This window comes from Montipora foliosa, chromosome 13, assembly GCF_036669935.1.
Source record: "Montipora foliosa isolate CH-2021 chromosome 13, ASM3666993v2, whole genome shotgun sequence".
Classification (NCBI taxonomy): Eukaryota; Metazoa; Cnidaria; class Anthozoa; order Scleractinia; family Acroporidae; genus Montipora; species Montipora foliosa.
Window position 1 is genome coordinate 10,676,222 of NC_090881.1, and position 17,500 is coordinate 10,693,721.

The window sequence follows — 17,500 nt, forward strand, 5'->3', positions numbered from 1 at the left end:
CCTATGATATCGCTAGAGATATGATAATTATGTCGCTGCCCAAGTATTTTAGGCGCCGATCGATGCCTTGCCACAGTAAGGTCATTTAGTCAAGATATAAGATTCTGTATAGCTTACGTTTTAGCTGTATTGTTTTAATCATCGAAGACTATATTTCTTTGCCTCTCTCCAGGATTGGTAAGGTGAACTTTGACAGGGACCGCGCACTTTGTATGACCCCTCACCACAAGGGAAATAACTTAATAATACAAAGAACTCATCTGATACGATTCACCTGCCTCAAGTACGTTTTATTTTCAGTGCAAAAAAAATGTTATTGGATCCCTTGCTAGCTGGTTCTTTTATTTTGAAGTTTGCAGCTTGCGTTGCTACAGCTGTAGTGGTTACGACCCATTGTGTTCTGAACTTGACACGTCAACGACATGTTCCTCTGGACAAGAATGCTACCGTTACAAGACAACGGTGCCCCTCCCTTTTCATACCTACGGTAATAAAGCTTGATTTAATTTTACATCTGCTACTAAAACTTCTATTCATAAGAATATTTACTTACAAACAAAAAAAAAGGATCTTCAAATCTAAAAAATCTTAGAGTGGTGTTTGATTTATCACTAAACTTATTTTCACTTTGAAGATTACATATAGATATTTAAAAAAATAAAAATGACTGTTAGTTTTATACCAACCAAGAATGTATAAGGAAACACTTAAGGACGTTCGCGCTAGTTGTTTGTGCGCAACGTTACTGCGCAGGTAACGCGACTGTAATATGTCACGCATTACTGCGACCATTATTGAAGTTTAAGAGGTTTTAAAACCTTTGCAAAAACCGTGGACGATAAGTCTTGCAGAGCGTTGGATCAAAGAAGATCGTGATCAGTCAAAATTGATTAAAAAATATTTATGAAAGTCAAGTAGACTACTGCACGACTGATATTCGAGTGGTTTTATCAGTCGTGCACTAGTCTACTTGACTTTCATAAGTATTTTCATTTACATTGGCATTTAAAGCCGTAAATGCTTTTGTCAGTGAGAAGCACCACGCACAAACATTAAATCAGAAACGCTAATTAACAAATGGTAAACGCCATAGCATGTACTATTGAGTTATGAATGCACGCGGGAGGTTGCTAAGCACGAAAGAAGCGTAAGAGTCGCACGAGGCGATAGCCGAGTGCGACTCTATCTTCTTGAGGGCTTAGCAAACCTCCCAAGTGTATTCATAACTCAATAGTACATGCTATGGCGTTTACCATTTGTTTTATAACATAATCGTTAACACCACTCCTGCGTGTTTCGTTTGTATTTGCATAAATCAAGTTTGGTCAACAGACGATGTCAACGCAACTTTGCTTTCTAAAGACAACTTTCAATAAACAAGACTAAATGATAAAAAAACAGTTTTCCCAGTCAAAACTTTTATTGGAATCAACAATAATTTGCTCTCAGGAGAGAAAACATTTCGATTTTCTTGCGAGCGTCGACACTAACTCGCTGTCTTTGCGCATGGTTTGCTTCTGTTGAAAACGATCAAGCTATCGCAAACAGCACTACTTTTCCAATCCAAAAAAACGACGTTACACTATTTCAACTCAAATAGCCGATGAAATAAATCTCAAAAAGAAAATCGACATTCCAAAACACCATTCACCTTCCTGTAACATCTTCCCTGGTCTCATAAAATCCATTTCAATTCCGCGATTCGGCTTGAATATTTAAGCAGCGTTTAGATTGTGTTTTGGAAATCAAAGCAGTACAAACACAAAACGCTCTTTCGTCCCTTTAAGACATTCAATCCTCCTTTTCCATAGCTGATCAATCTTTAGGGCTATATCTTTCTATTTTGAGCTCTGTAGAGGTTCACCCCTATTCTAAGTGGAGGAAAATATGTCTTGAAAAATTAGGACTGATGCGCTCGTGACGGCATTTTCTTCTTAAGTTAGATCGCACGTCAGCTGTCGTCAGCAAGCGTGCACCCATTGGCAAATAGTAAATGATCAATTGGCCAATCAGAACGCGCGTTTTATCCAAGTTATGTTATAACATCTAATTTGTCAGTTTTTTAACAATGAAACCTCGATAAAAGTTATGTAAAAGGTACTCAGACAACAAATACTACCAACTTCTGTCAGTGATAGTGGTCTCTTAGAATGGACAAAGCTATTCTTTGATTGCACCTGACCTCAGTGCGGCCATGTTGGTGGAAAGAATTATTATGCAAAACTTGAAATACATTTTTCAATTGTTTTGGCACCAACATAGCCGTCTTATCACGTGAGTTCAATAAAAGAATAAGTTTTATTTCACTGTTTACCATGAATTTTACATGAAAAATTTGCATATTAGCGCTGAATGGATGGGAGAGGAATGTTACAAAACGGTCCTTTTTGGTGTCCAGTAGATTATCGTAGATTACATAAGATAACAGCCTCCTTTTCTGCACTTGTGTGCTGCAGCAGCTCGAAACGTCAAAAAAATTAGCGGCGACTTTCATATTAAAAACGCAGATCGTTGAGATTGGATATTGTGCAGATTATGCAAACTGTGAAGATGATACTTTTCCATTTGGTGACCAGAAAGAGGTGCCCTACATCGACAGGTGCTGTCTCTTCATTTGTAAAAATCAAAAGTAGAGAATTCTAGCCACCTTTGGAATGAAGAACGCAGCAATCACGTTAGTCTTGGAGATTGAACATCTTAAGTATCACATGGAGTGAGGCGTCACGTGGAGGTGACGCAGAACAGGAATCCCCCTTTACGTCTTGGCACCGGACCAACACTAGTGTTTTGGAAGCAGGGCTGACGAAGTGGATATTTCGAGCGGATATTTTGCGAGTTGCGTAGAATTTTTCCGAGCCCCGAAAGGGCAAGGAAATATACGACCAACGAGAAAAATGTCCGCACGTACTATATGTTAACAATTATAAGGTATTTATTATTCCACTATTATGCCATTTTCTGATATTTTAGCGTCTTTCCGCACTGACATAGAATCGTATCGATTGCACAATAAGGCGCGTGCAAATGACGAAAACAACTCAGACAAAACCATTCAAATGTCCTTTATTTGATTGGATAAACGAAATGAAGAGTGACATGCAATGGCAAACTTAATTCTCAGGCTTTCCATATCGTGTTGAAAACAATTTCTTTCGCTGAAAAACTCCCGTTCCGTCCATATTTTCTATGTTCTAAACCGGTCAAACCGGGACACTACAGTCTATTACCGTCTCATATTTTGCGCGTTCTTTTGACCAAATATGGTAAAATGGTGTAATAGTGGAATAATAACTTAACATATTCTTATTTTACAAAGGATGTGAAGACCCAGCGTGGTGTGCGACTACAACTGACTATTGTCAAGACAACAACAACTATTGTGAAATTGAGTGCTGCACGACAGACCATTGCAACAAAAAATTCTAAGATGTGGGTACGTAACAAATGGCTTCTTGTAAAGAGGTACTCTTATAATGAGTAGTGTGGTAGGATATCAAATCAAGCCACTTGTTGCCACTTTCCACGCGCCACTGCTCAGTCTACCGTGCGTGGGAAATGGCAAAGGTAGGCTGATTTGAAATTAAAGCTACAGTACCAGTACTACTTCTTACAACTGTACCAGTACAGTACAGGCTATTGGTGAAAACATTTCCACCGCAAAGCTGACAAGCTCTTCAGTTGGTTTGTGCTGTGCTGTTCTATTTTTTTTCTTTTTTTGTTTTTTTTGGTCAATTTTCTTTGTGTTTTGTTTGTTGTTGTTGTTGTTGTTGTTGTTTTTATTTTCAGATTTTCCGTCTTTGCTGGGTTCACTTCACTTTTTTCGTCTTGCTTTAAATGTTCTTTCTAGAGATTTCTATTAATATTTAGCTTGTACTGAAAAGACTGCACCATTTGCACGATAAGCCAAGGCGAGGCTTTGTCCGTGAATGGTTTGTTTGTTAAACAATTGGTTATGGTGGCATTGATTCGCAGCTGCCACCAGCAAATTTAGGCACTGATTCAGTATTTTAGGGGCTCTGTTTGCATTTCATCGGGCAGCACAGTTGACTTAATTTTATTTGTCAGGTGTTTAAAGAAACGCGATACGACTCTACGTCTCTCTTGTTCTTCTTAAGCTTCAAGCTCACGCTCAGTAATTATATCAAAACAGGTTTTCGGCCTGTATTTGATGGCGAAAGGGATCAAATTCCTCAAAAACATTTGGGGGCAGGCGTGGTGGAGGTGGTCGTTTATTTGGAGTTCGCTGCAAAAACATTTTTTTTTTTTTGGCCTTGCTTCGGGGAACAGGGAGGAGTCTCGGGGAAACGAGATTTTCTGTTTCCCGTTGGGTCAGACATTTAGTGCTTATTGCCTAATGGTAAGCAAAGCATCTTTGTTTACATAACCATGATTAGTAGGATTAATTGCCAAAGAAATGATCATATTTAAGTTAAGGTTACTGCAGGAGTGAATTAGATAAGAGTCTTGTTATGGCATGGGTGAGCCCCCGAGCATAGTCACAAATGACTCTATTTTTACAACACCCGTTCCCGCGAAAATCAGTTGTCATGTCCCTCAAAAAAACATGGCAGAAGCAGTCACGCGTAGCAAGGCTTCTTCTGATTGGTTAAAATTGGCGGAGCTTTGTTTGTTTCGTGCTGAATGTGTATCTAAAAATAAATCCATTTGTGACTGTTCTGGGGCAAGACCGCAAAGTGATCGATCAACAGTCTTATCTAATTCGCTCTTGGTTACTGTCATCCTTCATGGGTGTCTTTTGGATAATCGTTCTCGTTCGCGTTGTTTTTAAAGAAACCCAAGGAAACTATATGCCACTGGAAAACTAATAGCATGTAGTGTTTAAAAATGGCCTAACTTTTAGGTTTTTTTTTTTCCAAAAAGAGAGCGGAAGCGCGCAAACGCGAAACGGCCTTGTCTGCTCCGCTGAAAACATAGCCCTTGTGTTAAGGCGTTTTTTCTAATTCTAAATAGTTTTTCCGTAGAGTCCAGGTTCGTGGTGTGCATAAGAAAGATTTCCGTTGGCCAGCTTTACAATGGATTTTCTTAAGAACCAATAAGGAAAAAGTCTCACCGAAAACTTTGTTAGCGTATTATCCCGTGAGTGATATAATGCCCTTTCTTTGGATCTCCGTGTTAACGCAAGGGCATAATTCAGCGAAGCAGGCAAGGTCAGTTTCGCATTTGAGCGCTTGCGCTCGCTTTCTGAAATTAAACAAATTACTGAAAGTTAAGAGCATTTTGAAATACCACCTTTATTAGCTTTCCAGTGGTATATAGTTTCCTTGGATTTCTTTTAAAACAACGCAAACCAGGAGGGATTTTCCAAAAGACACCCCGGAAGGTTCACAGAAACCTTAAACATTGCTTTCCGCTTTGCCTTCAGCTCAACCATGTAGGACAGGCCTGGATATTAGAAATGTCCTTGACAAATCACTGAGTGTTAACAAGGAAATCCTCCGCAACTCAATCCTGCTGTTGCGAGACCTGGTTAATAAATCCGATCCTGCTCCATAAGCCGATCACTTTGGCTTGATTACCTTAACGTTTGATTTCAAAGACGCAAAATTTCACAACAAAGCTGCTTTGCTGGCACGAATCGACGGGGAACCCCTGGGACTTAAAAGATGGACTCGGATTGATCTGGGCTTGGAGAAGGCGAACAACACGTTCTTCTCCAGTAAAGGGGGAGACGGACCAGATATGCCAAGTGTTATGATTGTGCTGACAGATGGCAAACCCACCAATCAAACAGAGGAAGACTCTTTCTCGTATCTTCTTTGGTTCTTTGTTAAAACAATTATGTTCCCTTGAACGACAATCTTTCCAAAAAGACACAGCTAATCTCTGATTGGTTTTTACTTTGCACAGTTGGAAGTTTCCTAATTTCCCGTCTCGATACTCTGTCCCACGCACTCTACTTCTTCATCTACTGAAGACTCTTCTTCTATTCATTCAGTGGGCATGGCTTGTGGCGCCACCGTGTTGGCAGCAAATCTGAGGAATTTTTCCGCTAGAATTCCTGGTCTGTGCTTGTTCAATCTTGGTAAGGCGTAGCAACGCATCCGCAATATTCATGTCACGGTCCTGGTAAATACTTCACAGAGAATGAATAGGGCTGTAACCGTAGGACCCACCTCTCGATTCTCGTAGAGGGTCTAGAGCGGGCTGAATAGATGAATTCCAGAGGTTTGTGGTCCGTCCACTGTTCAAAATCCACTCTATAAAGATACACATGGAAACTCCCACAGGCCCAAACAATTCCTAGGGCCTCCTTCTCCGTTTGCGAATACCGTCGTTCTACATCAGAAAGTCTTCTACTCACATAACGTTTCCCTCTTGTTCTTGAACCAGGACCACCCCCAAGCCAACTGGGCTCGCATCCGTAATGATCTATGTCTTGTCTGTACGATCAAAGTATCCTAAAGTTGTCTGCTTGAGCCAGCCGTCTCTTCAGGTATGCAAAGGCCACTAGCTTCTTAGGGCCAAATGTAAATGGTTTTCCCTTGTTAGAGAATATTCTCAATGGCTCTGCTACCGTCACAAGGTCAGGAATGAATCGTGCATTGAAATCCACTAGGCCTAAGAAACTCTGACTTCTGGAGCTACATTCACTGCTTTAACGTTTTGTTCAGTTGGACCCACCCCTGTTGTGACAGCACTAGGCCCTTAAATGTAAGCAGACTTAACTATTAGTGGGTGATGTAAAGTGCTAGTTTAGACCATGTGAACGTTAGCCCTACTAATGGATTTGGGCCCACACAAGAACAGAGAAGAACTCTGACCAGGGTGGGAAATAAATCGAAGCTTTGGCACATGAAATGCACATTCTCTCCACTGAGAGTGAGACCCTTGTCTCTCAACCAAGTCAGCACTTTTTTTTATGAAGGGAGTAGTTTCTAAAGAAACTGTGGTGCTGCATCGGTGGGGAAGTAGTACACAAAAATTTTGGCTTTATCAACGGAATTGATGATGTAAATTGGCCACCCTACAGAGATTCTAAAAGCGGACATTTCGAGCACTTTTTTTAGTCGCTCATCTTGCTCTGCTGTATCAGAATCATCGACAACAATATAATCCGAAATGTTTGCCGTCCCACTCCAATCATTCAAAACTTTCTGAATCACTTGCTGATACTTCTTGGGCGCAGACATTACGCCAAACATCACTCTCTTGTATATGAATAACCCGTTGTGAGTTACAAACTTCGTGATGCTACGGGAATCCTCACTAAGCTCGATTTGATGATTACCCCTTTAAGTCTAATTTACTGAACACACATATATCCTCTAGGACTTCATCAATTGTGGGAATTGGATACCTTTCACCAATGATTGTGTTATTGACGCATCTCATGTCCACAAATAACCTAACATCACCATTTGGCTTAGGAACCACCACAACAGGGTCTACCCAGGGCGTTGGGCCCTCAACTTGCTCAATAATGTCTTCTAGTAAAAATTCATCAAGCTTCTTTTCCTTTAAGCTGAAGGCAGAACGCCGTAAAGGTTGTGCAACTGACTGAACTTGTTTATCAATGTGTAGCTTCAGTTGAAAGTCTTTCATCTTTACAATTCCTGTAAAAAACATCCTTGAATCTTGTTGTCAGTTCACTGTGATCTACACGTACCACACAATGCAATGGGACTTGTAATTTCAAGACTCCCAACTCAATGGCTGATTATTTTCCTAGTAATGTTCTCCTTGCCATTTCATGACCGTGACGTCATCAGCTGACACTCTCTTGATGCCTAAACTCACATCTGCTGTAAAGGTTCCGATCACTTCAAGAGGGATAGCTGCACCATAGCCATACAACTTCTTTGTACTTCTTCTTGATACACCCTTGATATGTTGCTTCTTCATTTGCTCCCACAATGCTTGGCTAATGACATTTGCACTTGCTCCAGAATCAATTACCATCTTCACTGGAATACCCCCAATGTTAACAATGATTTTTCCTCCTTTAGCCTCACCAGCAACTGCAGACACATACTCGTCTTCCTGTTCCTTACAGTCATCCACCTGCATATGTTGCACACGTGATCTACTTGGAATTTCTGTAACTTTGGTTTTGCATGCATTTGCAAAATGTGCCAGCTGAGCACACTTTCAACACTGGCCGGACACAGGGAGTCCCTGGAAAAATGTCCACGCCTTCCACACCTATAACATTCACCCATCGTATCACGACTATTCCGTCTGGTCCGTCCATCATCAACTCGGTTCATTGACGCACTGGAGAGACTCATACCCTGGGTTTGCCTTTTTACTGCCTGGTAATTCCGGGAAATCTTTTGTCTAGTAAGGTTTGAAGTGTGAGGGTTTGGATTTTTTCCAGAAGCTTGCGTCGTAACTCATTGGAACGACACGTCGATATTATTTGATTTCTGATCTGAGCCTCCATTTGATCGCCATAATCACACTGCTGAGCTTTCCGCCTAAATCGTACTGCAAATTGGCCAATAGTTTCATCTTCCCCTTGCACCATTTCTCTCAATAAATGCCGCTTGTATGGAGTGTTAATTTGTGTGACAAAATGTCTGGTTAAAGCATCTTCGGTCTTCTCGAAATCTTTCGTACTCCCAGTGTCGGCCAAAACATCAAAAATATTGTGGACATCCGGTCCAGCGCAATGAACAAGGAGAGCTCCCCTCTGCACTAAATAAATTGTCGTCCTTATCGGTGACAATAATCAAAATCTTTTCCATCCGCATATAACTGAAAACTACGAAGCCATCGTTTCCACTCAGTACCCACGCTACTCGAATCACTGTTGACATCAAACGGTCGAATTCCTCCAATATCCAAATCTCTCAAATTCATCCTCAATTCCCAGACTCGGCGTCAGATGTGGGTTGAGTTAGTTGGTTCTCTACTCTGCACCGAGAGGTTTTTTCCAGGTACTCCGGTTTTCTCCTCTCCTCAAAAACCAACATTTGGCTTGATTTACGTTAATTGTTGATTCCGGTTTACAGTGTCCCAAATTAGTGCTCCAGCGCTACAACTGCTTGACACTTAAGTTCCTTTTCTTCCTTCATGGTTTAAAGAATAATGAATCCCACTTACCAATTTTAAAAGATTCAAGAATTAACGTTTCGACACTGGTGCTGGTGCCTCGTCATGCGTGATATGCGGATGAAACAAGAATCATTTTATAAGCACTGATATTAGCGTCCTTTCATTGCAATGAGATACAAATCTGTTGGAAGTAAAAGACCGCAGTCGTTGCGCCTTAAAAGCGTGGGCAAAATTAAGGCCCTCGGCTTCTAAACAAGGGCTGTGTTGGTACTGATAGAGGTTAAATGTATGTATTTCTTTTAATTATCCCGGGAAATTATAGGGAAGATATCGTTGACGTCACCTGTTGTCATTAATGTGCCAACCATAGCGTCATTGGCTGTCGAAACAAATACTTTTATGTTCCTACGGTTAGCACATTTGAATAACAAAATCAATGTTTGTAAACAGATATCTTCACTTTATGGTTGGTTTGGTAACCACAAGGCTTACTTAGTTTGTCTGATTGCCAACCTGGTCACAGTGTAAACCTAAATCTGTCCTCAACCGTCATAAATTCCATTACACGTGTCACATTTGCAAGCCATTTAATTTTTTTTTTTTTTAATAATTCTTCTTAGTTGCCAACCAAGAACATTTGTTATCTCTTTCCTCTATTCTTTTTTTTTTTTTTTGTTTATTTTACGAAATCTTTTAATAACTTTATTTTCCAGAATGAAAAAGGAGTTATGAGCAACTGCTGTTCGTAGAGTCAACTGAGGGACATACTATCTGTAACGGATTGGGAGGATTTAATATGGATCAACCCTATTTACTTTAAAACTAAGGCTCGCACTACTTTTGTCAAAATTGAATTAATAAATGGGAAAGTCGATAAGGTATCTTCGTGTTTGCGTTTTGATATAAATAAGGATCTGATAAATTTTATAAGCGACGGGGCAAAAGAACTTAAACTTTTCATGTTTCGAAACCTTGAAGTAGGGTTAAAAATATCCCCTACCCCTCTTTGTCCCACAAATGCGTTTGTTGAGTTAATTTTTTTCTGGGCCGCGGGTTGAGAGCATTGAGTTATCTAAACGCGATCTCTCTCAGGCAAATACCCACCGTGGTAGAGAATCGTGGGGAGGTATGCGTGGAAAACAGGTGAGCGAGTTCCTGCCGCTGTACATATGTCTACAATCCTGGAGAGAAATTTTTAACATTCTTATCCACATCTAAAGAAATATAAATATTCCGTTAGGTGCGGAGGGCGGGGAAGGGGGGTATAGTACTCCCAGAAAGCCCATACAGATCAGGATTGCAAACAAACACTAAAAGGAGCCAGGAGGTCCCAAACGTCTCTGGCAAGAGAGACCCCTCTCCAGGGGCTCAGAATAAAAGAAAGAGGTGAGTCTCTGGGGCAAATGGTGACCTGCATGGGAGCACTTCATTCCCAAAAATATACTTCGTGTATTTCCCAAGACGAACCACAAGAGTATGAAGATGGTTAACACGTCAACCCTTCAACCCCTTGACTCCCGAGACTGACGGAATGGAATGTCTTTTTGTAACAGTTGAAAGAGTAACGGAGTGACGGACAAAACTTGGAGGTATATTATAATCGCTGATGAATAAATAGGGGGACTTAAGACAACCAGGAATACGGATTTACGTTCTTATAGTGGGCGTCGCAGGGTTTAAGACTCTGTCTGGAGTATGTTTAATAGCGGAGCTCCGCGCGGAGCACCATAGTTAAGAAAATATGGTAACCCGTCGATGCGAGAAAATTTGGTTTTATAGCTATGACGTCATGAACGTCCGTACGTACGTCCGTCCACCCCTCTATGTATGCCAATGTGACCAGTTTACAGCATATATCTTTGATATTAGACATCCATGTTTTGATCAAATGACATCTGTCAAAACAAGGTATCCGCTGACCAGTATCACGTGACCATATCAGGGGCTCAAGCTTAGAGCTGACCGAGGTCAGCTGTTTTTTTGAAGTTGACCGCTGACCAGGTACTGGTTTTTTATTGGAGTGCAGGCTCAACCTAGGTTAACTCACCCAATAGTAAGCGAGGCTTCATTTTTCACGCGCTTTCTGTGGCTCGACACGGCTACACAGCCATGCTACGTCAACTATAGTTCTTACACAGTCAACGCTTTTAGTGGTTAGGTGGAAAACGGTTTGGAAAATGTTTTCTCTCTGCCTTTTCGCTGGTTTCAATCGAGTTTGACATATTATGATAGCTGTGGTACACACTGGCGGCTACGCAGTTATTCAAGTCAAGCATCAGAGGGATATAAACTTTAAGCTAAGTGTTTATTTTTAATTTGCTTAGAGCTGCTTTTTTCTCTGTATTGCAATTTTTGGCATATCTTTAGAAGATAAGGTTACATGATGCCTGGAGGACCTATGACTAGAACAGAAACGAAAGGTGAGCGAAAGAGAATTACAACGACAAAACAGAATACCAGTAATAGCTTATACTTGTTGGAAGAAGTTACTCCACAAATTCTTTCCTTGGGCACTAAACTGTTTGTTATTTTCAAAAAGTGGTTTAATTAATCGGTTTTTTCCTTTGTTCAGGAATGAAAATCGAAATTTTATTGTCAACTGGAATTAAATAACAGTTATCTGTACTCTTTTGGACATAACTGAAGAATTGCCGTATTTTGCCGATTCTTGTTCCAAGCCAACCTGGCGTGTTTCAATGAAATACATCAAAATGTGAATGATCTTGTTTTCAGAGATAAAGTGGAATAAAGTACATCAGTAAAACTCTTTTTTGACCTTGAACTGACAAAGTTTTTTTTTTGTGGCTATTCTCTGGCTATTGACAGTTGACTCTGAAATGGCTTTTTTTCCTTTTGCATTCGCTCCCTGAGGGTGTGGCTTGTTTTGTTTTTAAACTCATGCGGTTCAAGAAACTGACGACTTACAAAGTAAATTTCACTTGAAAAACTGATGTCGTACTCATCGCTTTGTGATTCATGCGATATCGGTTTTTAGCGTAAGATGTACCGTGAATTTACCAGTTAGGCAATGAATGTTTCTACAGAAGAAAGCAAAGAAGATGATTTAATTATTAAAGCAGGAACCGGAAGCATCAAAACGCGGACAATTCGTAACCTTTTATTTTCACTACCCCTACAGGCAGTAAGAATAAATGACCAGGGAGATCCGCTTTTAGAATTGGCTAAATCTATATATTAGATTTATCTTATTGGACGATTTAGTGTGTAGTATCGTGGGATATTTTAACGAGTCTCGCTGTATTTTGGCGAGCCCATAGGACAAGTCAAATACAAGAGACGAGTGAAAATATCGCACGATCGATACTACACACTAAATCGTCCAAGAAGAGATTGCTTGTTCAACTCAGTCGGAAATTAGAAGAAACGTAAAGCTCAAATTTTAGTTTGCTTCCTCCCGTGACAAACTATCTTACGTGACTATAAAGTGAGCGACCGTCCAGGTTGCGTATGCTTATATTACGTTGTTGTAGATTGATCGAAATCGAAAACTTGGCAAACCTCTTTATCTAGTCTTCGAGCAAAGCGTCGTGCATTTTTTTTTTCAAACACTTGCATTACATGTAAGGAAAACAAAGATGGAATATCGAAATTCTTTATTATGAGGTTTAAACAGATATTAACAACGATGATCTCGTTTTCCAATCTCATTATTGTTTCCTTCTATGTGCTTGGCCTTCAAGAAATAATTGTGCTGTAGGGTAAGAAGGGCAAAGTGTCATACCAGGTACATAACTCTTGGGGTACAAGACCGTTTGAGTTGACAATGTGAACAACAGGCTCATTATCGCAGTAAAAGATTATGCGTCCGTTCGCAGGAGCATCACCCACAAGTGGCAGACAACAACAATAGGAAATAGGTCTTTAAGGACAATGCTTCTGCATGGCTAGGAGAGCTAGTGATTGGTTTGCCTGTAACCTTGGACCCATTATCGGTCAAAGATCCCCCCTCCCCCATCCCCCGCGGACCCTAAAGAACCAAAAACATCAGTGTACAGTTCGAAAGAAGCGGAGTTATCCCAAGAAGATGGTCATAAAACCCAGCTCCAGTCTAGTGGGGACTAATTGTTGCAACGTGAGACGATCTTTGAAAAAACCGTAACTTTATCTGGTGGTAGGGTTGAGAGATTTAATTGTTTTTAATTTTATTTTAAAAGGAAAAATAAATAAATAAATAAAACAAACTAGTGAACAGAAATAGAGAGCACAGTAAATTACAGGTAGATGGTAGCTAAATACATGTCTGAAAAGTGCACTGATATCTTATATTACGGTATAAGGCGGAACTGTTACAAGTATATTTATTTGCACATATGTCTATTTGTTTGATTGTCTCTCAATGTGAAGTGGAAAAAGGGATACTGCGAGACTAACTTTTCTGTCTTACTTTACTCTAAAAGTTCTGTCAAAGGACCCCATTTCTTATTCTCCGTAGTGTAAGGGTACGATTCGATCTTATCTTGAGAAGACAGTTGGGGATGAAAACCCATACATGTCCAATACACTCGACCTGAGTCTGGTTGTTTTCACTCGCAGGCGGATTGAGTCCGATCGCGACCGGAACCGGAAATGGGTGCTTGGTGCTTGATCAGTGGTACCGGAAGTAAGAGTTAACAGGAGCGAGGCGGGTGGGGGGGAGGGTTGAAAAAGTTGGCAAACAGACTCGATCGGATCCGATGGAGACAGCTCTTCCTGGCAAGAGTCAATCGGACTCTTGGAAGTCAGTTCGCGCGTGACAGAAAATATCTCTCAGCAATGAGGGGAAACAAGCGCACGCTTGAAGTGAAATATTCGTCGTTCTTAAAGCCATGAGGCGATACAAGCGGGCTACACATGTAACATAAATCGTTATTTAAGACCTAAGGGAAGGTCAACATCACGAAACATTGCACTCGACACTATACCTCGTTCTGCATGAAGCTGAACAAGATTTTCACAAATCCAGGTCATTGAATTTCCGATTGCGACAGAAATTCTTGTCATCCAATCTCCGACAACAATAAACTATTAGCTTTTCAGTCAAAATCACTCAGATTTCAGTGAAGAATTAAGACAAAGATAATCTGCGTGAACGAGAGCCTTTCCGTGGATAAAAACTTTCATCGGATGCGATGGAGACTTGTTGCCGTGGCAAGAATCGATCGGACTGACGTGATTCAGTTCGCGAGAGACTTATTAAATGTACAGCAAGTGTATTTAAGGAGGCGTTTTCATTTGTTTTTGTAATTGAAATTGTGATTAATTCGGAGTAACTGATATGTTATTTATTTGTGAAAATAAGTAAGTGAGAACAACATTGAAGGATGTTTAACAAACCCAAAAAACTATCACTACCCCAGCAAGAACTTGTTCGCCGAACGTCCGGCTCGGTGTGCGCTGGCAATGTCACTGAACCAGTGTACCGAAGCCATCGTCAACCTTTGGAAGTAAAATTAGAACATTTGATAAATGGAACGTTTTCTTTTCACTTGGTCACACATTTACTCAATTACTCGCCAAAAATCTACTCGGTTGAATCGCCTGAGTAATAAAGTACATGTATGATTGCATACGTATCGATCGTATGGAGGCGATTATATGGAAACTGTGATCGAGATAGAACGATCGCCGCAGAGTAATTTTCATATAATATTATTACTGACTCACGGCAGTCCTATGGATTCTTGCCATGGAGTCCTTTTGCCGACATTTTCCACCCCCTCTTCAACTATACTTTGCTGTATATTTACGAAGTCTCTCGCGACCTGACTCGCGGCAGTCCGATTGGTTCTTGCTACGGCAACCCGTCTCCATCGGATTCGATGGAGTCCTTTTGCCGACATTTTCCACCCCATCCTCAACTATACTTTGCTGTATATGTACTAAGTCTCTCGTGAACTGACTCGCGGCAGTTCGATGGATTCTTGCCACGGTAACCCGTTTCCATGGGATCCGATGGAGTCCTTTTGCCCACATTTTCCACCCCCTCCTCAACTATACTTTGCTGTATATGTACTGTCTCTCGCGAACTGACTCGCGGCAGTCCGATGGATTCTTGCCACGGTAACCCGTCTCCATCGGATCCGATGGAGTCCTTTTGCCGATATTTTCCACCCCCTCCTCAACTATACTTTGCTGTATATCGACTAAGTCTCTCGCGAACTGACTCGCGGCAGTCCGATGGGTTCTTGCCACGGCAACCAGTCTCCATCGGATTCGATGGAGTCCTTTTGCCGACATTTTCCACCCCCTCCTCAACTATACTTTGCTGTATATTTACTAAGTCTCTTGCGAACTGACATGCGGCAGTCCGGTTGCTCATTGCCTTCGTTCATCGGACTCAGTTTAAGTGCATTGGACAACCCTAGAAAACCGTTAAGGTTTGGAAGAGTTTCCCTCGTTTTACTTGACCAAATGGCAACTAGGAAACAGAAATTGATTAAAACATTATGACGTGAAGAGCTTTCTGGTTTCATTCATAATAAGACAGTCATGCTCTTTTGGTAAATATCTGGGATGATGGCTTCCTCTTTCAACCACAATATTAAACCATCCCAAAAAAAGAGGACTTTTTGCAATGCCGGAAAAGGTGACAAAGTTCTTTAGGGAAATCTCCGCAAAAGGTACAGTTATCGGATTAGGCCGTCGTTGACATCAATTATCTCCATAGTATCCTTTTTATTGAGGTTACCACTGAAAAACGAGCTTTCCACCATATTTGTCAAGTTCTTCCTCAAAGAAGAGTTTCCATTTTCCCATATTTTCCGCATCAAGATACTTTTTTTACCCAAGCAAATTTAAGGGATTTATTGTACGAAAAGATGTGGATCATTTTGAGAGTGGGGTTGAGAGATGTTACGGGTGAGCTCAATAATACGTTGTAAGAAGGGTCTTCCTAGGAGTATAACTTTGCATGCAAGTGCCTATCAATTACTTCAGCTGATTAATTTAAGAACGCGCGATTTCCCGCTTTGAAAAGTAGTGAAGGCGATTTGGATCCGCTCACCTTTATCGCGGGGTAGTCTAGACTCCACCTTAACTGAGTCTAGGACAATGCCCATAAACTCTCAGACTGTGTTCGGGCCTTGGGTTTTGTTAATTGAAAAAGGGATACCAAGAGTTCTGTGGCAGAGAGGCTGAGTGGTGCTCAATGAATAAGAAATCATCAATAATATGGCACGGAAATGAAATACAGTGCTTATTCAAGAGGATCCACTCAACAGCATCTGACAACATATGAAAGAGATAGGGTGCAGCTCTCTTTAAGCCAACTGAAAGAACTTTAATTGTCATAGTACTATATTCCACCCCAAAGCATAGCGAATAGTTCGTAATCAAAGGGTTTTAGAGGGATATGTCGGTTTTGGCAAACAAAATAGCCTCTGCCATGGCGAATAATTCCTTGGATAGCATCGTCAAAGGATACATATTGTAAGCTAGGGTCTTCCTTGGAAATGGAGAGATTGATGTCAGTAACTCCAGACTTGGGGATGGAGAGGTGAAAAATGGTTTGAAAAATGGACTTGGGATGGAGAGGTGAAAAATGGTGGAGTGTTTCTTGAGGACCAAACCTACGGGGTACTCTTGCAAGTTGGGAAATGGTGAGGTAGAAAAGGGGCTAGCCACTGGGCCCAAGTTAACTTCTTTGGTCAAGTTTTCACTAATATATTCGGACTGTGCTAAAGCTGTAGGTGCATTCTTTGAAAATCGACCAGCACGTGGACAACTATAGCCAATGTCTGACCTAGTTCTAAGAAAAGTTCACAATTTGGCCACAAAAATACGATTGGAGTTGCTCCATGAGTTTCTCTTTAAGTTTATTTACATCAATTGAGTTAGGGAGCGGAAGTGTGCAGTCTATACTCGAGTTTACGGGGGGAAGTGGACTTAAGAGTTCCCTTGGTCCCTGTCTTTGTCCTGGACACCCTCTTCTTTCCTATGATTGGGAAGGAGGGGCAGTCACTCCCTGGATCGAAATCACTGCAACGGTTGCAGATGTGCTTGTGATTTCATATACCTCTGGTGCACGACCCAAATCAGATGCCTCTTGATGATCCCCCCGGATTGGCACCGCTGTTTTAGGGTCTTTTAGTGAAAAAAGGATATTCGCCTTGCGGTACCGCTGGTGGTAACGCTGGTGCACGACCCATCCCAACCACTTATGTCCTATGGCGGCGTTACTAATATTACTTTAGCAGTAATCTTTGGGACCGCAAGGTAACTTATGTGTAAAAACACTTGAAAATATTGTAAATGCAGTAATGCACTGTTCAACGTCAGTTTTGGACCCTGAGGGCTTCGTTTTCTTTGATACCTTGATTACGGAGTTGTCGAGTGACAACACGAGGCTGTTCTCTTCGTCATGCAGTGACAAGCCTTTGGGAAGCAGCTTGGAAAGATTAACAAAAACTCACCACTTTGGATTTCTTTAACATAGCTTAACAGTATATCCTGAAAGGGTGCGCCATAACGGCAAGGCGTTAGG

The 17,500-nt window shown here is 41.1% G+C and overlaps 1 long non-coding RNA gene across 1 annotated transcript; it reads left to right on the forward strand.

Annotated features, from left to right (window-relative positions):
- The first annotated feature begins 348 nt into the window (after positions 1-348).
- Positions 349-10,072, forward strand: LOC137983956 (uncharacterized). The gene is made up of 3 exons (XR_011119061.1): positions 349-487; positions 3,317-3,433; positions 9,732-10,072. It is a non-coding gene; the product is annotated as an uncharacterized lncRNA (long non-coding RNA).
- Positions 10,073-17,500: the final 7,428 nt, after the last annotated feature.